General features: G+C 44.3%; 1 long non-coding RNA gene and 1 pseudogene across 2 annotated transcripts in view; both read right to left on the bottom strand.

Moving 5' to 3' along the window:
• Nucleotides 1-18,367: 18,367 nt before the first annotated feature.
• LOC104676921 lies at nucleotides 18,368-22,472 on the bottom strand (annotated as a pseudogene).
• A 708-nt stretch (nucleotides 22,473-23,180) lies between these two features.
• Nucleotides 23,181-26,914, bottom strand: part of LOC104676922 — a 28,767-nt gene continuing 25,033 nt past the window's right edge. Inside the window, exons 8-11 of one of the 2 annotated variants that reach the window (XR_004052854.1) lie at nucleotides 26,214-26,412; nucleotides 25,910-26,094; nucleotides 25,457-25,576; nucleotides 23,181-24,055 (exon numbers count right to left, since the gene is read on the bottom strand). This is a non-coding gene — a long non-coding RNA (uncharacterized LOC104676922). The remainder of the gene's footprint in view (nucleotides 24,056-25,456; nucleotides 25,577-25,909; nucleotides 26,095-26,213; nucleotides 26,413-26,914) is intronic. The other variant, XR_004052855.1, reaches the window with a different exon arrangement.

The following is a 26,914-nucleotide window of genomic DNA, read 5'->3' as shown; positions in this document are numbered from 1 at the left end:
TGGATGTATGGTGTCGGCACATCATATGAGAAACCTCCGTTCCTAATTTGCCAAATTGAAGTGATACATTTACACCATAGAAAGACTGGGACAATAAGATGATGTGTTTGTGTAAAATGCTTCTCACCATGCCTGCATGCAAGAATTCAATGAACCTCTAGGCCTTAGCTGCTGTGTGTCACAATCGTTGGTATCCAGTGGGTGCTGAACATGTTCCTGCAGGAACCTTCCCTGTCATCTCTGTCTAGGCAGAGGTTGGAGCCTCCTGTCTCTGCTTCAGAGTAGGTAGATGCTGGTCCATGATGGGCACTCAGCAACAGCAATTAATGAGGCCACTCAGCCCTTTGAAGATCAGAGTAAATCCAGCAATTCAAAAGCTGCCCTTGGGCTGGGAACGGTGGCTCATGCCTATAACCCCAGCACTTCGGGAGGTTGAGGTGGGTGGATTGTTAGAGCCCAGAAGTTTAAGACCAGCCTGGGCAGCATGGTGAAATCCTGTTTCTACAAAATATGTAAAAATTAGCCCAGCTTAGCGGCGTGCAACTGTAGTACCATCTACTCAGGAGACTGAGGTGGGAGGATCACTTGCGTCCAGGAGGTAGAACTAGACCTCAGATGCTGCCGTTGTACTCCAGCCTGGGTGACAGAAAAACTATCTCAAAAAAAAAAAAAAAAAACGCTGCCCTTAACCCCTGGGGCTAGGGGGAACTTTTCTCTCCTGGTGTCCTGTACCCTGTGCTCAGCTCCCATCACACATCCTGCAAGTGATGGAAAGAAGTTAGTCAAAGGGAAAAGACAGACTGCCTCTGTGGCCCTGACATTTTCCTGCAGATTTCTGGGTTTCCACATGCTTGAAAATCTGTTATAAACAACACAGAAGAAATTTGGATTTGGAACGCATAGAATAAAAAATCGAGTCAGCACAAAGTATTGCCAAGTGTGAAGAGGAACAACCAAGGTGAGATCAACCTCTTATGACAGGCCCCGTAGGCCAGTGGCAAACACATTTCCTGGCAGAATAACGGGCTCATCTGCTGCAACCTTTAACAGGCATCAAAGAAAGATGGCTTCCACCTTTCCCTGTCGCCTGAGATGCTGAGCTCCTGCCTTTCTTTTTGCCATTTTATTAACCCCCTTTATGATGTTTTAATACAATATGTATAATCTGCATGGAGACAAATTCTTACATACTTTTCAGAATTCAGAGAGTTCTAATGGTTCTGTACGCTTTATTTATATTTTCTAAAACAGGTGTCTATAGTATAGACACTCAAACAGGTGATGTGTAAAAATATGCAACCCAACTCTCCAGTGATTTGTGGTTACTCATGGAGTGATGGCAAAGTGGAAAGTTACGAAGTTGATTTCCAAATGTTTGGAGGTGGGGAACGGAGCACCATGGCCTGCAGTAGTGGTGAGGGGGCGTCTTAGCTCTGGCGAAGGCTGGATTTGGTGGGAAATTTGCCATTAGGATGCTCATGGGTCTAGGGACTTTTGAGGAATTTGTGTAAAGCCAGTAGGAATGTTAAGGATGTTGTTTTAGATGCTACAGATGGGGAGGAGTGTGCCCAGAGAGGTCATGTCAGCTTTCTAAAGTCACATGGCAAGCCAGTGATAGACTTAGGATTAGAAGTCCTTCTGTGGCTCCACTTTGAATTGTCACAAAGCTGCTTAAATTGCCACAGGTTTCACAATGCCTTCTGTGACCACCACATGGCAGCAAGACAGTAGAAACTCCAATGCGGGCAGCCTGTTATTTGTGGGGTCTCTCTTTGACCCTCTTCTAGCATACTGTGCTAGGGCAGAGTAGAACCAGTATGTACAAAACACTGGAACTGAAATATATGTAAGTGGCACTGGGAATGCACTCACGGGGCACCAGGGACCTGGAAGCTGGCAGTGCCATCCACTTCATGACCCAGACAGGCATGACTTTACTTATGGCACCTGATCAGGGATACTGGCTTAGTGGTAGCGTGGAGGGTGAAGGGATTCAGGGCGCTCATACTGTAGCAAATCCCACCCCTTCCTGCTGGATTCCCCGACACTCTGCCCTTTAAATCTAATGTCCATTCAGCTTTTGATTTTGGAGTCAGTGATTCTGGGGAGCAAAGGGTTACATCACAGGCTCTGAGGCCAGAATGCCTGGGTTCAAATCCCAGCCTCCCTGCTTAGGAGAGCTAGCTGCTTAACTTCACTGGGGGCCTCATTTCCCCACCTATGTAAAGGGAGGATGAACCCCAGTCTGGAGAAGTTTTATGAGCTAGGAATACTCCAACGCACAGAAGGAGCTTAGCATAGTGGCATTCCCAGTCCAAATAAATGCTGGTTTTCATCACTGGTGTTATTCCACCTGTTTCTGGACCTCGGTTTTTCCATCTGTACAATAAGGGAACTTAAATAGATAATCTGAAACTACCTAAACTGTGTCTTGGATTTTAAGGCGGCTAGTCCTAAATCTGGCAGCTCCAGTATTCACTAAGGCTTGTGGGATGATATTTTCAAGAGGTCCCTTCTACTTTTTGACTATATATCAAAAGACAAAAAATCATTCATTTCCTGGGCCTGGCAAGGTTGGCTCACACCTGTAATCCCAGCACTTTGGGAGGCCAAGGCGGACGGATCACAAAGTCAGGAGATCGAGACCATCCTGGCTAACATGGTGAAACCCCATCTCTACTAACAATACAAAAAATTAGTCGGGTGTGGTGGTGGGCACCTGTTCTCTCAGCTACTCGGGAGGCTGAGGCAGAAGAATGGCGTGAACCCAGGAGGCGGAGCTTGCAGTGAGCCGAGATCACGCCACTGCACTCCAGCCTGGGGGAGAGAGCGAGACTCTGCCTCACAAAAAAAAAAAAAAAAAACCTTATTTCCTTTTATTCAGCCATTTTTACTTCTAGAAGCTTCTACCTCAGGGGATTAATTATGGGCATATGCCAAGCATTGAGTGCAAGGATTTCTGTTGCGTTGTTTAAAATAGAGAAAGTTGGAAGTGACCCAAATGAGAATAGAGAACAAGTTAAATACACTGGGAAGTAGCAGTAGATGATCTGGGGCTAATTGGGCACTTACTGTATGCCCGGCCTAGGATGAACACTTGACACTCGTACCTCACATTCAACCCTACAATAACATTGTTAAGTTGTCATTAGTTTCTCTAGATGACCACAAGCGACCCAAGCTCAGAGAAGTAAAGCCACCTTTCCAAGGCTGCAAGCTGGCAAATGGCAGAGCTTGGAGCCAACCTGAAATTCTGGCTGTAAACCTGGCCTCCCTTACCACACCACTTTCCTCAGCTTGATATCAGGAAAGTGGCCCTGAGGGGAAAAGTCTCCTTGATGACTGGCATGCACGGAGTCACCTGTGAGTTATAAGCCTTGAGACCACGAGAACACACCAGTGCTCTTAGACTGCTACAAAGCCATCATCTGTGACTTGATGTCAATTTTATCATTGTGTGTTTATGAATTTGCCCTGGACCACCTTGCTCTGATTTTTCCTGTGGGAAATACTTACCTTTTGCTTAATCCAATGCTAATGTTTAAGTTCCAAGATTCTGATGTCTCGGTATCAGGTGTATGTTTCTACTCTTTTCTTCATTCATCCATCTGAATGTCTGTGGATGCTCATCCAACCACCAACTCAGCCCTTCAACTCACCTATCCATTATCCATTCCTCAATCCATCCTTCCACACAACCACTCATCTACCCATTCACCTATTTACCTGCACATTTATCCTTCTGCCTAGTCACCCATCCACCAACCCATCCAGACACACACACACACACGCACACACACACACACACACACACCTGCCCATCCATTCATCCATCTATCCATCCAAGTTTCCGTCCATGCATCCACCCATCTATCTGAACATTCATTCTCCCATCCATTCACCCACCTACTTACCCATCCACCTATATAACCGCCCATCCACCCATTCACCAATTTACCTGCACATCCATTCATCCATTTATTCACCCATCCACCAACCCATCCATCCATCCATTCTTCCACTCATCCTCCCATCTACTGGCACAACTATTCTTTTATTTCTTCACCTATCTACTCACCCATCAATCTACACATCCACCTATCCTCACATCTGCCTATCTACCTGCACATCCATCTATTCACCCACCCACCCACCCACCCACCCATTCATCCATCCATCCATCCATCCATCCATCCATCCACCTACCTATCTATAAACCTGCATTAGTTTCCTGTTGCTACTATAAGAAATCATCATCAGCTTAATAATTTAACACAGCACAGATTTATTCTCTTACAGTTCTGGAGGTCAGGAGTTTGAAATCACTTTCATTGAACTAAAGGTATTGGCATGGCCGATTTCTTCTAGAGGCTCTGAGGAATAATTGGTTTCTTTGCTTTTTTCCAGCTTCTAGTGGCTACCTGTATTCCTTGGTTTGTGGCCATTTACTCCATCCTCAAGTCACTCCAAGCTCTAATTTCTTCATCTCATTACTTATGCCTCTCACTCTGACTCTCATACCTACATTTTATAACTGATATTGTGATGAAATCAAAGCCACCTGGAAAATGTGGGATAATCCCATCTGAAGATCCTTAACTTAATCACGTCTATTTTTTTTTTTCCTTACATAAAGTTACTTTCACAGGTTCCAGGGATTAGGACATGGACCTATCTGAGAAAGAACATTATTCAGTTTATCACATCATCTATTCACCCATCCCTTTATTTATCCATCCATCCACCCATCTATCTATCCATCCATCCTTCCATCTATCCATCCATCCATTCATCTTATTGTTCATTCTATTTGATCAATTGGCTTATTCATTTTTCACTCATTCATTTTACTTATTAAATCATCAAATATTTACTGAATACCTCCTATGTGCTAGGCACTGTGCCCATCACCAGGATTACAGAAATGAACAAGCCAGACACAACTTCTGCCTTGAAGGATCTCACAGACCAGAAGGGTTGTTGAATGAACAAGAAAATTATTGTGATTATTTACCAGTCAATAAAGATTAATGTTATACTGCTTTATTTTTTCTCTATCACATTTATCATGCTTTGGCTATTTTACTGTTTATTTTTTGTCATTCCACATGCTAGCTCCATGAAGTCAGTGACTCTGTTCTATGATTACTGAGCAGTATCTAGGTACTAGGTACCGTCTAGATACTCTTTCTGGTGTGACCACTAGAAATGTATCTGGTCAACACACAAATAATTACTATCTGAGTATATAGGGTAGATAGAATAGCTGATGTAATCTTAGCCCCACAAAGCTTATTGTGTCATGGGAAGTCAAACAATGATCATGTTACTAGAAATAGAATGTCAGTTCGGAGGAGATAAATAGTGTGCAACAGAAGCCCACAATAGAGATTTTGAGTCAGTCTGAAAGTTTCAAGAAGGCTTCAGGAAGGGGTAAGAGTTTCTCAGGTGAATGGGTTGGGCTAGGGCAGGCCCACATACAGGGAACAGCATGGATGAGAGGTTTAAGTTGCAAAAGAGCCATTAAAATAATCAGTTTCTACCAGTGTACACAACACTTTCCAGTTGGTCAAACATTTTTCTCCTCCATGGTCTCCTTTTATACTCAAAGCACTTTTATGTGGCTAGCAACTGTTTTTCTCCACCACATGTCTGGATGAAGAAACTGAGGCCCCAGAAAAAAAAAAAAAAAAGTCCAATGGCAGAATGAAGCCTCATGCGTTTCTGCAGGGCTGGCTGGCCACATGGCCCTGCCACTTAGCATGGTGGTCATTTGGCTGGGACTCTATGTAACCCATAAAGCATGGTGACTGTACTTCTCGTATTGGCTGAGATAAGTATTAAATGCTTTGTATATTGGTGAGTGAGCTCTGCTTACAGGTGAGGCAGTGGCAATGTGAAGGCAGGCTCTGGGGCCAAGCAGATGGGGCTCATATCCCAGTTCTACCAGCTCTTCTCTTTCTCCTTGGGTACAATCATCTAGAAAGTGGAATAAAGACCCAGCACCCATTAGCAAGTCCTCAGTAAATATAGGATTTCCTCCAACAAATATTGGTAGCACTACTGTGTGCAGTCCCTATACTATGACCGGGGAATGCAGTGATAATGAAGACAGAATATTATTATTGTTTATACACTGGTAGGCTCTCTAGAACACCTCTCTCCCTGATGTTTGTTAAGGCAGATGTCTCCATGTCCTTTCCAAGAAGGCATCTACAACTGTTGCATAACTTTGAGCAAATTGTTCGACCACCCTATGCTTTGATTTTCCCATACCTTCACGGGGTCTCCAAGTCAGACACTCAAGATTGCCTAATTCTCAGTGATGCCGTGATGGCATGGGACCTTGTGACTGATGCGGCCATCAATGCCCAGAACCCTAGAAGAGGAGTAAGACCACTTCTGATTACAAAACAGAACTGGGGGCTTCCTGCAGAAGTCTTTAAATCTTGCAGAGGCTGATACTCCTTACCCCAAAAACAGCTGACAAGAAGAGATGTATTGGTGACTGTCTTCAAGAGAGACAGTAAGACTAGTTCGTAGGCAAGGTGCCCAGACATCTAAAGGCACATTTCCAAGACTACACTTCCTGTTGCAGCTCTGGGTGATCTGAGGCCATCTCTGTCTACAAGAGAGCCTTTTATCTGTCCTGCTTTTAGGGCCCCCCGGCACTGGGAGGTGAGCCACCAGAGACCTACCTGTCTTGCATCCAAGCTGGTGCTGGAGTTGTGTGTATGCTGTAAATCACTTACTCTTGAGGCATCAGGATGTTATCTCGCAGCAAGAAGTTTCTTATGGAAATTCCAAGAGCTGAAAAAAAGGATAAAGCCCAACATTCTCTTAGAAACCCACGAGTATAAAAAGAGGGCTTTCAAATGAGTTATTCCTCCTCCTTGGAATATCTAATGAATCTATCAGCAGGTCACATCAGTTCTATCTCCAGATTCATCTCTGGGTATCTCCAGGGTCTGAGTCCAGTTCACTATCTGTGGTGCTCCACAGATAGTGCTCCACTCAAGCCCAGGCCACTATCATCTCACTTTTGGGAGCCAGCGAGTCTCCCACCTGGTTTCTGTGCTTATTCATCTCTTGCCTCCTGCCCCTGCATTCTCTCCACCGGCACAGCAGAACACTCTTCTTCAAAAAGAAAATATGTAACTAGGATCCTGTCTTCCCCCTGTTGAAATGCTTCTGTGGCTTCTCATGGATGGAGTTTCAACTCCTGCGACTGACTCAAAGACCAGTTCTCATCAATGAACTCCTAACATCATTCTGTTTCCCCTTCCCCTTGCTTCCTGTGCCCCAGTACCTGAGTATTCTTTTATTTCCTTGAATATATCAAGACTGTTCCTACCCCAGGACCTCCCCAAATGCTGTTCATTCTGGGAGGGGTTGCCCTCCACTCCTAAACTTCGGCTATCACTCAACTTTCAAGTCCCAGCTTCACAATCACTCCCCTTCAAGTATATTTCATATAGCAGCAACTAGTTCATTAATCTTTTACAGCATTTATAACTATTTGCAGCTACTTTGTGTTTACTTTTTTATCTTCTGTCTTCCCTACTAGACTACACACTCTGTGATGGTAGGGAGGGACCACTCTGGTCTGACCACTGCTATCCTCCCCAACTCCAGTCTTCAAGCTTTGATTTTTCATCATTAGCATAATAACAATGATGCCCTAATCATTTGCATCATTATGAAGGGGGCTAATTTTTCCCAGGGTCTCAGTGAAATTGTGGATGTGGAAATGTTTTCACAGACTGTGATGATGCATGGGATGAGGGAGGGGTAAATGGATTTTCTAAGAGGATGGTGATCCTGTCACTTCTATTTGCTGTGGCAGCTCTGAAATTGAGAAAATGACTTCAGTATAGCAGGAAAGGAAAAGAGTCCAGCCTTTGGAATTGGAATGACTTAGATTGAATCTGTTTTCTGCTTTCTTCCCACTTACGTGCCCCCAAGCAAGGGGCTTCGTGTCACTGAGCCTTGGTTTTCTACTGTGACAAATGGGATAGAGGTGCCTACCTCCCAGGATATTGGGAGGGTTAGTGGATGGAGCTTTATAATGTGCCACAGAACAATCTCAGTAAACATGAGTGTCAGTGACCTTGTGTTGATCCTCAGGATGACCCAATATTTGATTCCACGAGCACAGTCCTTACATCTGTAAGAACCTGAAGATCTCTCCCAACCCTAATGTGCATGGAAATCATACTAATAAACTGACTGTAAAGGACTCGAAGTCCAACCTAGAAGTCTCACGAAGGGGTGAAACGCAGGATGCTTTCTCAAAGTGGATGAGAAATTCAGATGTTAACTATGCTTCTCTTAAATCTTTCCCATCTCAAAGCTGTCCCCTCCCAGTGGTAGAATCAGCAGTGTGCTGTGTGCTGCCACATGAGAAGCCCATGATGGAAGGTAGTTGGGTCGGTGGTTAAGCATGGCTGCTCCGCAGCTTCAGAGCTGTGTGACTACAGAAAGTTGAATTATGGCCCCCATAAAATATATAACTGCCTGGAATCAGCATGTGACTATTGGGAATAGAATCTTTGTAGATATAATTAAGGTAAGAATCTCTGGGTGAGAAGGAACTTAAATAAAACAAAGGTAAGTTTCAAGCTTTAAGACCAGAAGGGTCAATTTACATGTTTATTAAAAAAAAAAACTGTCTATGGGACTATTAGGTTGGTTTCAGGACCACCATATCATGAAGTCACCAACACTGAAGCCACTGCTCAGGGTGCAGGTGGGTTGGGCTGATGCTCCCAGGGATGCAGGTGTGTTGGGCTGATGCTCCCAGGGATGCAGGTGGGTTGGGCTGATGCTCCCAGGGATGCAGGTGGGTTGGGCTGATGCTCCCAGGGATGCAGGTGGGTTGGGTTGATATTCCCAGGGATACAGGTGGGTCGGGCTGATGTTCCCAGGGATGCAGAGTCAATGGAGGTTGGGAGAAGGAATTTGCAAACATGTGTGCTGAACAGAGACCAGAGTTATGCTGCTTAGGAGTATGAGCTGAAGGACGAAGACACAGGGTCAGGAGCTGACTTTGAACACCAGAAGCCTGTCCCTACCTGTGCAGTGAGGAAGGAGCATGAGGAAAGTGGGAATCCAGGCCATGGTGGACACAGTTCTTCTGAAAATCAAGTGCTGGACTGGGCTGCTCAAGCCTTTTATATCTTCTCCACTTGCCTGGTGGGGAGGGGCTGTTCATGTAAATTTATTTGATACACTGATGATCTCTGCCCCACCCTCAGCATCAGTTGAGATCTGACCTTGTTTTTTTAGATGGAGGGTCTGAGGTGTGAGACTCAGTGCTTGTTCCACAGGAGAGACCAGGAAAGCAGCAGCTTCTGGGCCCTTCCACAGACCTTTGAGGAGGAGATTCTACCTAGCCCGGGGAGGACACAGCTGCTAAGTTGGTTTCAGTGAGTGCAGGCTCCACTTCCCAGCCCTGAGTTTAGCGGGTGACAGACCTGTGGAGATCCTAGGAAAGACCCCCAGATGCCCCTGATGCTCACTGGCCATACTTCAGTCTCTCAGTGGAAATTGTGTGCATGGAGTCACCTGAGATCCAGGTCACTGTCAGTCCACAGTATCCATGGGCCACTCCCTTGCTCTGTCCCAAGGTCACTGATATTAATAAACAGCCTTCCACTGAGGACTTCTGAATTTCTAGGAAAAGGTCATGCAGGAAATATGATGACCATCTAATGTGAGGAGGCTGCAGTGGAATGAGAATGCAGAGGGCTCTGGGATCAAAGGCCTGAGCTGGTCCTTCCACAGAGGGCAGAGGAGGAGGCAACTGTGACCTGGATATGAGTGGGAAGTGGGGTCTGAGAATGAGCAACGAACATTCCTGAAGGATTTGCAGGGTTCTCAGATGGTGGAATAGAGTATGCATATAATCACACCTCAAATGGTTTGGTATTGGGGATGCTGAAATGTCTCATATTTCTGGGGCTCCATCTTGGATGCTTTTGCTGTCAGGCCATGCCATGCTTCCATGTTGCTACCTCTCCTACTACACAGGATGTTTCCCCTGGCACCCCAACACCAGGGATGGGAGGGTCAGCACAGCCTGGGCCCTGAGAGATGAGTGTGGTGTCTCCTTTGCATGGTGCAAAGGGACATGTTTCAGTCCATTCCAGAAATATTAGAAAAGACCAAGGCAAGGCATCAGTGTGCCAGGCATGAGGGATGCAGAGGTGAAAACCTAGAAGACCACTGTAGTGAAGTGGGGACAGAGAGAACAGGAGCGAGGGAGATGCCCCAGGGCTGACACCAGGCTTTGTCACCTGAGATACAAATTTACTTATTCATATCACCTCAGTCCCCTGGACATCATGAAGTGAAATTTTACCAAAATCTTTGTGGTAGGACTTTATGGCATCCCAGGCTCTCTCCTCCTTCCATCATCCTTTGCTGCCTCAGTTTGAAGAAGATCTTCAACTCCACCTTCACTGAAGAGCCCTAAAGGGTTGTATTGTCCTCTCTGCATGGACATTCTTCACTGAAGGCTGACACTTGATTCTCACCTCCTGAAGTAGATCAAAATGAGCTCCTCTTCTCAAGTGCAATATGGGAAGTTCACTTCCAAGATTAACGAATTATAATATATTACATACATTTTTCATTCCATTTCTACTGGGTGACCCTCTTATTAAAATAGCATCTATTTTGTTTAATGTGCAGAAACGGCCATGGGTGCTCCTTACTGTTAAAAGGAATTTGGAATTGCAGTGTCCATAGTCTTCACTTCTGTTCAAGACTAAGGAGAAAACAACAAAGAAAAGAAAAATTGCATCCCACATTTGGAGGAATTCAATTTTGAAATATCAAGGGGAAGAGGCTCGTATTCTTTGATTAACATATAGTCAAAAATCTAGCCAAGGCAGCATGAAGAGGTATAAGACATCAATAACAAACCAGCCCCTACTTCCATGTTTCTATTCGTGTACCTTGGTCTGGTTTTTATTAGTTAATACTAAATCACTCTGCAAGGCAGCAGCTTAAAACTAACATGTAGAATTGAATAGTTTTGTGGGTCAGGGAATTGGAAGGAGCTTAGCAGGTGTTCTGGCTCAGGTCTGCCCATGATGTTGCCATCAAGATTTTGGCCAGGGCTACAGTCATAGGAAGGTTTGGCTGCACTGGATGATCAACTTCCAAGCTGGCTGCACCACAAGGCTGATGGCAGGAGGCCTTGACACATGAAGGTCAGTTATTGACACATGAACCTTCTCTCAAAGCTTCTTTAATATTCTCACAATGTGGCAACTGCCTTCCTCCAGATCACATGAGCTTAGAGAGCGCCAGATGAAAATCTCAAAGTCTTTTATGTTCTAGCATGGAAGTCACACTTAGCCATTTCTTCAATATCCTATTAGCTGCAAAAATAATCCCTATGTTTCCTGTGACTGATGGTACTGAATGGACATGTCCTGGCTTTGGGAAAGACATCCAGGCAGGGGTTTGCAGAGATAATCTTCAGTATGGGTGACCCATAGGCGATAAGCAAGATATGAGCCAGCTGGTGGGGAGGCATCACTGTCTTGCAGCCTGGGCTCCACAGTGGATAAGTGAAGGGGTCAAGAGGTGACACTCTGTGGAAAGTGCAGAGGGACATGGAATTACACACACAGTAGCATAGTGATTTAGCTGTCAGCCTCATCTGCTAGAAAATATAGGCCTGGGTGAGCACCATGCATCCCACAGCTTTTGGCTAAAATATCACATCTGATGCATTATGTGACATTCACATGTGGGAAGGGCAGTTGTTTTCATTGTAAGAAGAGAGTGAAGTGAGGCTCTCAGAGGTTAGGGGTCATCCTACAAATCAGTGAGTTAATGAAGGTTCATTCTGGCCTTTTTCAGCATGTATGCTTTGGGTGGGGAAGAAGCACCTGCTTGCTCTCTGAAGATGTCTATGTGAGAAGCAGACACCTGCCTACAGAGGACAAGACTCCCTGACTGCTGCACTTCTCATGTGGGAGGCTGGGACCTCAGCCCAGCTAAGCAAGGAGGAAGACAGAAGGAAGTGAAGTCCCAAGGAACATGCTTGTTAGGGAACAAGCATGAAATCGTGAGCATGGTCATAGCTTACACTGATAAATTCCCAAATTATCAAGTTCTGCTTCTTTTTTTGCTTAAGAGTTCTTCCCTCACTTTGTCTCTTTGCTTGCACATTTTGGTATAAGCAGCAAGAAGAAACCAAGCTGTGATATCTAGGGTGGTAATCATTATCCAGATGTGTCTGCTTGTATTTTAATTAACTAAATAAAATGAAACATTCTCTCTCATCACACCAACCACATTTCTATTGGCCAATAAGTCTATGTTTACATTACAGAGAGAACAGTCCCATCCTCTCAGAACAGTCTCAGGGGCAGCAGCTCCAACCTGGCACAAGATCTGTTTATTGAACCCACCTAACATCAAGCCTGTTTATTACCATTGAATTTCCAGGTTGATGAGATTGGTGATGACAGTCTTAATGACACAGAGGATACGGCAAGTGAGAAGTTGAAAGTGGGTCCTCTCTCTGAATTGAAATGTTTCAAATTTGCACAATGACATTTTGAAGGCCTCTGACTCCATAGAGCCTACATAAGTCTGAGAAACCAGCAGAAAGAGCAGGTGCTGTTGTGTGAGCTGACATAGACTCAACTGCGTTAGGGAGGATGGGTGAGCTCCTTTGTGTAACAACTTTCTTGCTGATGTTTGTGTCTCTAGAGCTTGCATTGGCAACAGGAGATAGGATTCCAGCAGTGATGATGAAGATATTCCAGGTAGATCACAACACAGATATAGAACCCAATGGAAGAGGGTCCCCAGGTCTAGCCTAGTCATGCTTGCTGCTTTGGAAACTTAAAGCATGAATAAGCATGAATTCCACTGTGATGCTAAACCAACTGACCAAGGGTGATGGAGAGCAGAAAACCAGGGTATGTGGATGAAAGCTGAAATAAGATTGTGTGGGGTTTCATGCTGGTCTAATTTCTGGTGGTTATCGTCCTTAGAGGTTTGGTCGCTGAAGAATGGAAACTACAGGAAAAACACTGGCACATATCTCTGATACCTAATGTGGCACTGGGCTAAGACCTGAAGACTCCCCACAGGAGAGATCAGGAGGTCCAAGGGACACAGCAGTGCAAAGAAGACGAGGGGAAGATTTGAGGGATGTTACAGTGAGGATCTGTAGAGGCAATGTTTATTTTATGTGTAATCTGATTCAGAAGGAGAAAAAAAATGTGTTTCTCTCCAGGGTGAGTATTGATAGCTCAGCTACGGATCTATCACTAGGGCCAAAAAGTTCACACTTTATGGAATGAGACGCTGAAAGTGATTTGTGGATGGACACGGTTGTGCTAGGCGGAATTTCCAGTTGCAGAAAACTGAATAAACTCTTGCTATATTACTCCAGAGCCTATGTGGTTGTGCATTCGGCCTCTATTACCTCCTCTGTCTGTGCCTTCCTGAGACGCCTGAGCATGTCTCGTGTCGCAGGCATCACCAGTTTCTCTTTCTTCTCTTCATGGACATACATTGCTGAGAGAAGTTACCTCTACAGGATCTCCAAAGCAGCTTCTCAATAAATAGAGTTTCAGAGACAAGCTTTGAAGCACTGTGAGGAACTAAAGCTGCTCCCACAGCCATAAGCTACAGCTCTGTAATAATCAGATTCACTTTCTTCCTGAAGCCCGGAGATGAGCAGAAAGTCTGCATTAGCTGAGGCATCTTTGAATCCAGAGAAGCAGCTGGGAACTGTAAAACCCTGGCCTTTGAGTCTGAGTAGTAGCTCAGTAGTAGTTCCTGATCTCTTGGTAGCTTCTGAGCTACTACTCCCCAGTTTCTGCTGGTGCCGTGAGCACTTCCTGGCTTCTGCTGGTGCCAGAATATCCAGTAGCAACCAACACTAAAAGTTACTGCTCAGGGTGCTGGTGAGTCTAGTAGATGTTCCCAGGGATGCAGAGAGGGAGGGCGGCTAAGTCAGCATAGGCTGGGAGAGGGACGCTGCAAACATAGACACACATGGGTGATGGGGCAGAATCAAGAGTAATGGTTCTCAGGGATCTTCACCAGAAGAGCCAGAATCAGGCTGGGGGCTGCCCCGACCTCTGGGGCATATCCCTACCTATGCAATGAGAGAGGGGCACAAAAAAGAGAAAAGTCCAGGCTGTGGTAGACACAGTCCCTGACCCCCACAGTGGGGCTGAGCTGCCCCAGGCCTCCTTTTCTTCCCCACCCTCTGTAGAAGAAGGGCTGATCACTCAAATGTGTTTCCATCCATTGACTGCCCAGCCCCTCCCTGACCCCTGGGGTTGGAACCAGGTCATCATTTCTGTTCACATGTCCATAGTCTGATTCCCTGATACTGTGATTATAATACCCTGTGCATGTTTACTTTATGGCTTCTCTATCCTAGAAAGAATTTCAGTTTGTGAGAGGTGCAAACATATATATAAATAACAACTTAAGGTGTTAAGTCATTCAGAGGGGATGATTGCTGTCTAAGATGCCTATGTGAGAAGTGCAAATATCTCATGTCTTCTTTGAACATGACTTAGAATACGCATATGCTTTTAGTATTCTACCTCCCATATATTAAATCTGGATTCCAGCTACTCTTCTATAAATTGATTTGTATTTTGATCTCCTGTTAGCTAATATAATTGCTTTTCTCATGGATAAAATGAAGAAAGAACAATGAATCCTAAGGTTTGCAGCTGCAGAGCTCACAGCATCCCATGGTGTGTAAGAATAAAGAAAAGATTGGCATGCACAGTCTGTGATAATCATGTATTCCCTTTCCTCAACCTCTTAAGCCAGCAGAGAAAGCCTCTTCTGCGGGCACTGAGCTGGCAAATTCTTCATTCTTTGTTCCTGAGAACCATGGCTCTTTGTGGGATTTGGGGTTGAAGGGTTGAAGATTAGAATTTCATTGAGCTAATGGAGGATTCTGAGCTCTGTGTTTAATTAGCATTTTGCTGATGAGTAACTTACTAACCCTTAGTTCATTTAAACATCGGCTGATATTCATAAATCTCAGCCATACTCTGCAGTGCATTTGCTCACGGAAGCTGCCTTCTGTGCCCGGCAACTTGCTCCACCATCCACCTGCTCCCTGTGGTTTCTTTTCTTAGTATTGGGAGGCCCATTACATCCTTCTCCACTGTCTCCACATGAACTCATTGGATCCAATCCATCCTACTGGTCACTTTCCCAATGGCTCAAGTCTGTAGACTTCTTCTGTTCCCTAGATGCTAAGTTCAACGTTTATTTTGTGTTTTTTTTTTTTTTTTTTTTTTTTTTTTGAGACGGAGTCTCGCTCTGCCGCCCAGGCTGGAGTGCAGTGGCCGGATCTCAGCTCACTGCAAGCTCTGCCTCCCGGGTTTACACACCCCATTCTCCTGCCTCAGCCTCCCGAGCAGCTGGGACTGCAGGCGCCTGCTACCTCGCCCGGCTAGCTTTTTTTGTATTTTTTTTAGTAGAGAGGGGTTTCACGGTGTTAGCCAGGATGGTCTCAATCTCCTGACCTCGTGATCCGCCCGTCTCGGCCTCCCAAAGTGCTGGGATTGCAGGCTTGAGCCACCGCGCCCGGCCCCAACGTTCTTATTTAACGTCTCCTCTTGAATCAATTCAGAACCCAATCTCAACATGTCTCGAGGCAGTAGAAATAATGCTCTCTGTCTCAGATCTGCTTTCTACTTACTGGGAATTCTGTTTAGATGAATCCACATTTTCATTCCAGAAACATGCCATTACTTTGGGTTTGTTTGCTTTTTGTTGTTGTTTGTTGTTGTTGTTGTTGTTGTTTGTGCATATGTGTGTGTGTGCCAGGCTTAATTCTGGGATTTGTAGATACAGTGGCAACAAACAGGAGGAAAAAAAAAATCCTAATCCTTAGTTCCAGTGGAAGAAAACCTGTAAATTACAGCCCCCCTCCATGTGGCCATTTTGTGGTCAGCAGAAGCAAAAAGGGCCATATGCAGAGTCACAGAGACCTTGCTCTGTGCAGCTGCCTCCTCTCTGGCATCTTGCTCTGAGAACCTCAGCCATTACTGTCCTCTTACTTCTCATCCTTATGTTGTCAGCTAAGTAAGAAGCCCATTATCAGTTTGGGCAGGGAAAATATCTGATTCTCTACAGTTCAACAGCCCTATACGCTTTCTGTTCTTTCTTTCCTTTCTTCCTTACCTTTTTCTTTCTTCCTTCCTTCTTCTTCCTTTCCTCCCTTTCTTCCTTTCTTCCCTTCCTTGCTTTCTTTCTCCATCCCTCCCTCCTTTCTTCTCTTCCTTCCTTCCTCCCTTCCTTCCTCTTTCTTTTTAACTGCTCACTCTCAATCTCTTGTAATGGCATTTTCCAAATTTATTTCTGACAGTATTCTCAGCTTAAAGTTGCAAAATACTAAACTCATGAGAGCTTCCTACTTAAACAACAACGACAACAAATCTATTTTGTTTGCACTTGCTTAACTTAAAAAATGTTAAAGAATACTGTTCCACATGAGCAATTTTGTCAATCTTTATCATGGTACAGTTTGTAAAAACAAAAATAAATTATGAAAGAAATTATAGATTCACCAATATGAGTATTTGTTATATCTGATGTTTAAAACTGCAATGAGTATGTTCTAAATATTTAACACATTTATTCACATGTGGCCTCTTATGTTTCAAATGTCAAATGAAATATAAATATTTTCTTATTTCTAATCCATGCCAAAAAAAAAAAAATAGTAAAGCTTTGTTCTGAGCCACAAAGTACTTCCTGGAAAGAAAAATGTGTCCACTGCTGGGCTCATCTGTGTGTGAATGCATGCATGTGCTTCACTCCTCTGACATCACATAATCAAGTTCTTCCTGTTGGTCAAAGTTCATTGCCTGGAAATACTAATTTAATGTAAATGATTCTGTCCTATAGTCTTTGATGATGGAGCTGGACCTGTTGCCATGTATCAACTCATGACTGGAAACAGAAATTCACACACTTTTGGTAGTTGTTAGGTTTCATTCTTCCATGATGCTGTAGGTCCTATATATATGGGTTCTGATCAGTGTCAGCTAGGGTTCAGTTCTGTACCTTTTTCCCAGTCTGATTTTATTTATATACTACCTAAAGGAAAGTGGTACTCTTTGTTTACATTATGATACTTTCTAAATAAACACAAAGAAAATGTCTGGTCTTTCCTTCAACGTTACAGCAAAACAGATACAAATTATAGTTCGTATTTACAAAAAAGCCGTAAGTGCAGTTACAGATTATAAAAGTATCATTTAATCAGTCTAGTATGAAATTGTTTTCCCAGTACATGACTGTGAAAAATATATTTTAAAAATATTCTAAACTTCAATCTGAGCCTTCCTTTCTACAAGAGAAAATCATAACTTCCATTCATAAATGGCACACTCATCCCACTAAAGCCACTCTTACAGGTGGGGCACCCTTCCCCATTTTCTTTCCTTTGTTGGTTCTAACCCATCATGTGGTATGCTCTATAGTAAAAAGGCAAAGCACTGCTTTCCTGAAATAGATATTAGAGTCGTCAGTCCTGAAGTCAATGTGCTGGTCAGAAAGCCATTCCAATCAAGAAGAGATGCAGTACTGCTTTCACATGTTACACAGTTACAACGAGGCCTGTCACAAATGCCTTCCACTCCTTAAAGCCTCACCTCAAAGTTTAATCAGTCTACTTTGGGTACTAGTAAAGAACACAGCAAATGGAGGACTGAGAAGTGGTAATGATACGGTTTATTTTGACTGAAATAAGTATATTTTTACAACAGAATTCCAGCACAAATGCATAACAGCAATGACTGAGACAGAGGCATCCCCACGGAGCCCCGGCTATGGCCTGGACTGTAGATCCGGTATAAAATTTGCCTTTCTGGAAAAGAAATCTGTGATTAGAGGCATTATCCCTACTTCCTCCATTTCCGTTATCTGTAAAATCTACCTTTGATAGACAGTACTAAACCAGCTGATACTTTACCCAAGAAAACATTTAACTCCATTGAGATTATTTTCCCTATTTAGTCGCTAATACCCCCAAATAGCTTGATCTACAGCTAAAACTAATTTTGGTGGATTTGGGGGGGACCCTTTAAGGTTACGTTTCTGTAGTTACCAGAAATTATACTACAGACAACCAAACTCAGCTTACTACAGACTAGTAACTACTAATGTCACTTACCAAGTGAGCAAATTATTGCAACGTCCATTAAAATCTTGGGCAGTAAGGCACCAGCATGGATGGTTTCAAAGTCTTATCACCCACCTCCACTGTGCTTCTGTATGTTTTTTAAGGCAGATATGACCAAGGAATCCAAGGCAGAATGTGTAGTCTGCAGCACCTGGTTTCAAGTTAGCAACATCCACAAACTCTTACAACCACATTTCTGTATTTTTTCAAGGTGATTTTGGAGTTGTCACTGAAGTAAAGAACCAAGATGCCATTTAGTTTAGTTGGCACACAGCATGGCTTTGGGACATACTCAAGATGTATAAGGTGAACGAAGGTCTGAATGATCACGTGGTTGATTGGATTCACATGTCCATTGATTGGGAAGAATTCTACATCACAGTAATTAGCAGCATAGCCCTTGGCTGCAATGAACCAGTACTGCCATCCAGGTCTTGGAAGCTCACATATAGCTTATGCTTCCTGCAGGCTGTTTTTAATTCACTGCTGATGTAATCTGATGTACTGGAGACTGGAGCCCCATCCTGGTACTGGGTAAAGTGATTACAACTCTGCTGTCAATGCCGGCCAGAGGCTGACATGGTGATGCACACATGAACCTTACTGACTTTGAAGAAAGCCACCATGAAGGGCTGCAAGGCCTGAGTGCTGTTTCTGCCCACCAGGTCTGCAGCTAGAGGGTGGATGTGGATGGACTCCAACCTCTACTACTATGCTCAGCTGAAGCCCCATGTTATGCTGTGGGGTTACAACCCACAGACTACTAGTGGCTGTGATGTCAAGTTCCAGCCAGCCTCCTTATGAGGCCTACACTGTGCGGGTGTCCAACAAAAACAGGTCAGAGTTTAATTCTGGAGGCTGGAAGGTCCAAAATCAAGGCACAAGCAGATGTTTTGGTGTTTGGTGAGGACCTGCTTACTGGTTCATAGACTGCCATCTTCTCACTGCGAGCTCAAATGGTGGAAGGACTGAAACTTACTATGTGTATATGGGAACACTTGATTGGTGTCACACGGGTCTTTCAGGTTGTGCAGACTTTTTTCATTGTCATTTTCTTCTATACTTGGAACAGACTATCAATTTATCTATCTTTAGTCAGTGATCCTTTCTTCCATACCTCTTTATTAGTATTCTCTATTGTTATTATTATTATTATCATTATTAGAGACAGACTTTTGCACTCCAGGGTGGAGTGCATTGACATGAATCTTCACTCCTGCAACTTCTGCCTCCCAGGCTCAAGAGATTCTCCCATAACAGCCTCCTGAGTAGCTGGTACTACTGGCATGCACCACCATGCCCAGCTACTTTTTTTTGTATTTCCTGTAGAGACAGGGTTTAGCCATGTTACCCAGGCTAGCCTCAAACTCCTGGGCTCAAGAGATCTGCCTGCCTTGACCTCCCAAAGTTCTGTGATTGCAGGTGTGAGGCACTGCACCCCACCAATATTCTCTCTGTCATGAGGCATTCTTCCTCTACTTTCCTTAACAATTGTGAACATGGTTGTATTTATTTCTTTGACCATATTTACAACAGCTAATTTGAAGTTTTTAGGTAGTAACCACCAAGTGCATCTCTGGACATCATTTTGTCAACTTATTTTTAATGTTTTTGTTTGTTTTTGTTACCTTTTATTTTGCTTTCCTTTTATCCCTGTGTATGGACAGTACTTTGCTATGTCCCTGCCTCATAATTTCACTTTGCCAAATGGAGCTTTTCAGTCATACGATGTAACAATTCTGGAAATCAGATTCTTTCCTTAAAATATTTGTCATAATTACTTCTGGCTTTGTTGTAGTTATTATTGTTGATGATGATTGTTTCACAGTACTGGAATAATTCTCTAAGTCTGCATTCTTTGCTTGTGCAGCCACCGCAGTCTCTACTCAATTATATTAGTCATTAGCTTATTATTGAACAGACATGTTCTTAAATGCCTTGAACAACACATTCCTCAGCATTTGCCAAAGGCTCTGTGCAGGGGCTGGGTCATGACTGCAAAAGCCCACCAGTTTACAACTCTACTTTGGCCTTCCTTGCACAAAACATCCATTTCAGCTGATGTGGAAAATTTAGGACCTGCCCAATTTTTACCTGGCCATGCACATAACTCAGCATGCGAGTGATCTTCTGTCGTTCCAGGAATATGGCAGAGCTCATCAAAATCTTCTATAGATTCTGACACCCAGTTTTTTTCTTTCAAGGTTTTTGGTCAGCCTTTTACTGACCCTATCTTGTATCACTGACTCAGGACCTTGCAATGTTAACAGATCCCACTGATGGTTTTGATAAATATATTGAGGATGCTGTTTAAACCAAGCAAGCTCCGAGACAATTCACGCTTAGAAAAGTACAGAGCATGAAGTTTTTCTATGAGCTCTGGAAAGCTCAAATAATGGCAGTTACACAGGAATGGGGCTTCTGAGAGAACTCCAAATCTGGTATTTGGCTGCTTCAGTGAATGCTGTTTTTCTGGTCTCCCTAGTCCAGTGGATTTGAGGCTGTTGATTTTTAAGACTACTATGGATCTTGGGAGAGAGCAACAGAAATGAGCAATAAAATTACCACAAAGCTTCAGATTCTTACAGAGATTCTACATTATTTTAATTGATTGATTGGTTGGTTGATTCAGACAAGGTATTGCTTTGTGACCCAGGCTGAAGTACAGTGGCACAATCACAGCCCACTGCAGCCTCCACCTCCCAGACTTAAGTGATCCTCCACCTTCAGCCTCCCCAGTAGCTGCAACTACACCTACACAGCACCACATACGGCTACTTTAAAAAAATGTTTTGTAGAGAAGAGGCCTCACTCTGCTGTCCAGGCTGGTCACAAAATCCCAGGAGTGATAAAGCAATTGCTCTGCCTCAGCCTCCCAGTGTGTTGGGATTACAGGCATGAGCCACCATGTCTGGCTATTATTATTTTTTATGATTCCCAGAATTTTGCAAGCTTTTGGTAATGTACAGAATTCTGAAAAGTAGATTTATAGCATTTTTACCTCTGTTCTCTCCTTGCTTGTATGGTGAGTCAGGTTTTCGGATGGCCTCACTCCACCATTGCAGAAGTTTTTCTGAAGCTATTTTTTTTTTTTTTTTTTGAGAAAAATGTTAAAAGATAAAATTCTAACATTTATGATCAGGGCTGTCAGGATGACATTAGTGATTATTTATATCCTTCTTCTCTGTTAGATTATTGCAAATCAGTTGTCGTCTTCAATGTGGTGGAGACAATTTCTCCTCATTTTCTCCTAATCCCAAAACCCAGGCACTGAACACCTGAGAAAACATTTATAAACCACCAAAAATTTTAAATCTTTTTGTTTCACTATTTATAAATTTTCATTATTTCCATTGCTGTGTATCTACAGTGTGATTTCTAGCATGTTGTTAGAATTCAAAATTTTCTAAAGAAGTTATATCCTATGGGTGATTGTTAAAATGAACCTTGATGTGGCGGAGGGAGGGAGGGGTGTGCCATGCAGCAGAGTTACAGTGTTTAAATCCACAGGGAAAAAAAAAATGTCCTTCAAGTTCCCATGTAGTGACAATGTATCGACATGCAGGGGGTGACAGGATCTGTCTCAATATTGGCCACATTAGTACAGATCTGTGTACTCCTTAGGAGCTTGGCCTAGCAAACTTGTTCCTAAGGAACCAAAAGCAAAAATCTATTATCTATCTATCTATCTATCTATCTATCTATCTATCTATCTGCCTATCTTTCTTGCGTAGTCAGGAAACCAGACACTGTTTCTCAGGGCAACATGGCAGCCTTCATAGTGGAGCAGAGAAAACAGTTTTTGTCCTGCTTCCTCTTTCACTGGGGTCACTGTGCCTTACCCATATGGCACACCAATGCTATGGTCTGCACCACAGATGAAATCAGCTTCATCCTCAAACTGAATTTTGGAGATGGTGAGCTAGCAGTCAGCCCCACAGCTGGATCCTGAGAAGTAACTGGGGATCCCATTCCCCTTTAGGTGGCTTCCATCAATGTTAACATACATCAAGTACCAAGGGACCTTCCCTGGCTGCTGCTGATGCCACTCAATAATGTAGGCGCTGTCTTTGCTGCTCAGAGTGCTGGTAAGCTTGACGGAGGCTCCCCAAGGGAGGCAGATGCAGAGGGTGACTGAGTCAGCAGAGGCTGAGAGAGGGACCGTGAAAACACAGATGCCCATTATGGCCTGAAGTAAGGATAAGAGGAAAGGACATTCCTGGTATGAGTTTGTGAGGTAGTGCAGGATCAGGGTGCTGAGGGTCATCCTGACCTGTGCAGTGGAGGAGAAGGGTGAGGAGGAGGAGGAGTGGGGTCCAGGCCATGGTGCAAACACCCCAGAGCTCTGCTGAGGCTGACATGATGCAGGTCCCTGTTATCCACCCAGTAGTCCCCAGAGGACAGAGAGCATCCCTTCATGCAAACTTGTCTCTTCTGCCCAACCATACCCCTCCCTGGGGCTGTGTGCAGCAGCAATGATCATGTCATTTCTGGGAGGGGTGGGCCTAACAGGCCTGGCCTGAGGCTCCCCAGGGGCCCACAGAGGATCCAGCTACTTGGCCCAGTGAGCCCTGAGCACAGACCACAGCCAGGGTTCTGGTTTCCCAGCTGACAGCCCTAGAGAGTGCTCAGCAGCAGGACCACAGCAGCCCCTGCTGCTCAAGCCCAGGTCCATACTGTCTCTGATCAGATGTCCGGGTCCTGACAGAGGCTCCTGTCCCCACCAGGGCCTTGAACACTGCTCACTCCCTGCCCAAGGGCAGGGCAAGGTCCCTCCTCATGGCAGCCTCCTACCTCACCTCAGCCTTCAGTTTTCTGTCTGTGTGACTCCTCTGTGGGAACTGGACATGTAGTTCCCCCCATCTTTTATGGAGTCCTCAGGGGAAGACTGTCTCTGTATAAACTGTGTGCATGAAATAAAATGTGTGAGCTGAGAAAACAGACACTTCAGCCATGAACTCCCTTCTCAGGCAGCTTACAAAGCCGGATTCTTTCTCCCTGCTTGATTCCTCAGATCCGCACAAAGGAGACCGAGTGCTCAGTGTTGAACAGGATAATTTATTTGGATTGGCTGGTTCACTGCATCCTCTGGTAGCTGAGGAGAAACCCAGGGAGTAGCAGAAGGTGCTAGTGGGTTGAGAAAGAGAAGCAGTGGACTCGGGGCATCTCTGAAGGCAAGGTGAGGGGCCACAATTTAGAAGAGGCTGAAGGATAAGCTGGTGGGGGGTTGGACAGGAGCCAGAGGGCAGGGCAGGTAAGGGGAAGGCTTGGTGTCTCTTTGCTTTCATTTGTTTCTTGAAGAAAGAGGAGCCTCCGTCTTCTCAGCTGTCCTCTCTGGTTGTCTGCCGGCCTCGACTGGAAGTCTTTTTTCATGAAAATTCTGTAGTTCTCTCCATGAAAAATGTTTCTTTTCTTCCCGTCTACAAATGGCTTTCCTTCTTATTTTCCACCATTCTTATTAATTTTCTGATATAGAAACAATGTGGATTTGCAGGGAAAGGGATCTTCTTTAGAAGTGCAGAATCTAAGTCCCTATCCTAAACGCCTGAGCCCACATTTCCCAGGAGCCCAGATGATCTGCGTGCACATTCAGTTTGAGCAGCTCTGGTCTGACCCAGGCAGGAAGGCAGTGGAGAGTCTGGCGGTGGGTTGTTTCTGATGTCTCAATCTCTTCTGCTTTCTGCCGACATGTCTCACTCCCTGTGTCCCATGTTGTGCCTGATGTGCCAGGCCTGCTGCTCTTGAGGCTTCCCATGGACCACGGCAGCGTCCCCCCCGAGCTTACTCATCCACAGACATGACCAGGAGTGCGTGAGGAGCAAAGTGATCCTCTCACTTCACATATTAAAACTAGTGAACAAGGAAAATGATATAATAGCTACGATTTTGCATTACTACTTATAACTTTAATAATATTGACCATTGATAACATAGTTATATATCTTTAATATAGGTGCATATCTCATGTTAATCTTAAATGATAATCAGTCATAAAGGTTAGAAAGTTAAGCACAAATATAATGGAGATAGATCCAAAGGCTGTAGGCCTCACAGAAATGAGAGGTATTCAGTGATATCTTCAACAAAGGCCCATGGAAGCAAAAACAAGTCAGATGTGTGGAATTAAACAGAGAAAAGTGAGCATGTGCTGGTTGTGAGAACCACCTCATTCTTGGCGAGGTTTTTCTTCTGTATCTATGAAGACAGACCTCATGTTAGTTCAAGGTTTCAGAGCTCAAGGAATGACAAGCAAACCTGGGCCAGGAGGAGGGGACATCTATGGGGTCAATCAGAGGGCACCTGGGTCTCTGGGCCACACAGCCTGGATTTTTTCTTCTCGTCATCCCTACTTTACACTCACCATGTGTGAGCAGCTTTTTCTCTTTCTAGAAACAAACTGCTTGTTTGAGCTGGGAGACCAGTAAGAAAAGGAGTTATTTTCTTTAGTAGAACAAGTGACAAAACAAAATTCAACCTGAGCTGGTGTTGGTCACTGGAAGGGGCAGGACAGGGATATGTAAGAAAAGAGGGATGGGAACAGATTTTCATTTCGCTTCCCCATGGAGCAGGAGCTGTTGGCGACAAGGAGGTCATAGCCACCTGTGTGATGGGATCATCAGCCTGTATCTCTCATTGGAGTCCAAAGGTGGTTAATGAAGTGTCGTGGCCTCACCCCTTTCCCAATCCTCACCTACCCCCTGTGCTTACTCTCCCCTTCCTGATTTCACAACTGAAGGTGCAGGTACCCCCAAGTGAACCAGGCCAGCTCTGTACCTGGGATTCCTCCCAGGATCATGTCTTCTGTAGGGGACCTGTCCACCTGCTGCGATGGTCTAGGAAATTTTGACCAAGAAGAAAACTCCAAAAGACTGTCATCTTATCTTTTTAAAAGAAAAAGTTGGCTCCTCAGGCTCTGGTTTTATTACATGTGGTTCAGCAGAGAAAGAGTCAATGTCATCATGTTTTGTTATTGTTTTGTTGTTAGTTTACTTAAGGTCTCAGAAACATTGAATGGGACATTGAGAGAACCATTGTGCATCAGTAGCTACTTCCAAAATACAGTTTGTGTGTGTGAAAATTATTTGACAGTTGGGAAAAAAGCCATAGTTCCATTCTTAGCAGGCTGAACTTCATCTCACTTTCTCATCTGCCTGTGTGATCTGTCTGCCTCGGACTCCCAAAGTGCTGGGATTACAGGTATGAGCCACTGTGCCCAGCCCACGCATACTTATTTCTAACTGAAGTACTTACTTGTGGGTAACTTTGTTAGAAGAACTCTGTTTTTGAGGTAAATAGCATAGACTCAGATGTCAGAGCCCAACTGGGACTGCTGGGAACGGTATCTCACAAGATGCAAGACGTCCAGTTAAACTAGAATTAAAGATAAATAACTTTGCATAGGACATAATTATACTAAAACTAAAAATCTACTAAATGGTTGTTTACATGAATTAAAATTTAACTGATAACCAGTATTTATAGTTCCTCAACTGGAGCACCCTATCTCCAGCCCACAGGCAATCCCTGTCCATTCAGGGTCTATTTTTGGTAAATGGTAATAGAGCTGTTGTTTCTCATGCCTCAAGCTATAATGAATCTGTTCAATTTGCACCGCAAACTAATCTTTTTTTTCACTATTTTGTGCATTAAATATTAATAATAATATACTGAAGGGACAGATATTTAAGTCATCTCATGCCTTACCACTGTGGCTCAGGAATCTTTGGCTTCCCCTGCAGCATAAGCCCTCTCACTCGGAGTCACCGGTGCTGCATGGGACATGGCCCAAGTGTGCTGTGCCAGGGCACTGACCACAGCCTCAGGATCCTCCTGCTGGTGACCTGTGAGTGATGCGTATGCAAGGAACTTTGTCATCCCTCAGCCCGGACCTGTTGAGAAAAACAGACAGCTTTTTGTTTCCTCCCCATCTTCCACCATTTCAGAAACCCATAGGGTTGATTGGGGGGTTCCCACTGACTTCCAGGAACAATGCAAGCTCCTCTCTCACCCAGTTTGGGTGGCCATCTGTCTGCCACAGTGACCCGACTTCCATGACCCTGTGGTATCTGCAGCCCTCTGGGAATGGCAGGGAATAGATGCAGAGCCAGTGAGGAGCCAAGGGGTCAGCACAGGAACCTTCCCTGGAGGTGCTGCATCTGGTGAAGTCCCTGTAGGAGCTCAAACAGGGTGGCACTGGGGAAGGGTGACTGTTAATGAAGCCAAAGAGAAATTTAAAAAGACACCAGAAGAAAAAGTCTTGGTTAGAGAGAGTTCACGTTCAGATGATCTACTAACTGTATCTGTTAAAATATCAGCTGGACCAACTAATCTGCAAGTTGAATACCAAGATGGGCAATTTGGATTGGACTCGATCATGTATCAAGTCCAAGCTTCATCAGTTTGATTGTGTGGCACATCTGATGACTTTGTTCAGGTGTGCGAGGATAAGCAGAAGGGCCCCAAAGCCTTTAGATCAACATCAACACTGCTCTCTTTCATCTGCTCACTGATCTACACATCAGCAACACCCCTGCAAACAATTGTCTAGACTCACCATTGACGAATGCACTGCTGTCATCTGGAGACTGCCTCTACCACCAGTACTAACAGTTTACATGGAAAAAGAAAAGCTCCAAGTATAAGGGTCCTTCTTTTTCTAAACATGCCTCATGTGGAGCACCTCTGAGTGCAGCTATTTAAGGAGATCCA

Source organism: Rhinopithecus roxellana, chromosome 13, assembly GCF_007565055.1.
Source record: "Rhinopithecus roxellana isolate Shanxi Qingling chromosome 13, ASM756505v1, whole genome shotgun sequence".
NCBI classification, from domain to species: Eukaryota; Metazoa; Chordata; class Mammalia; order Primates; family Cercopithecidae; genus Rhinopithecus; species Rhinopithecus roxellana.
The sequence above is the reverse complement of the archived record's forward strand: the minus strand, read 5'-3'. Positions and strand labels throughout refer to the sequence as shown.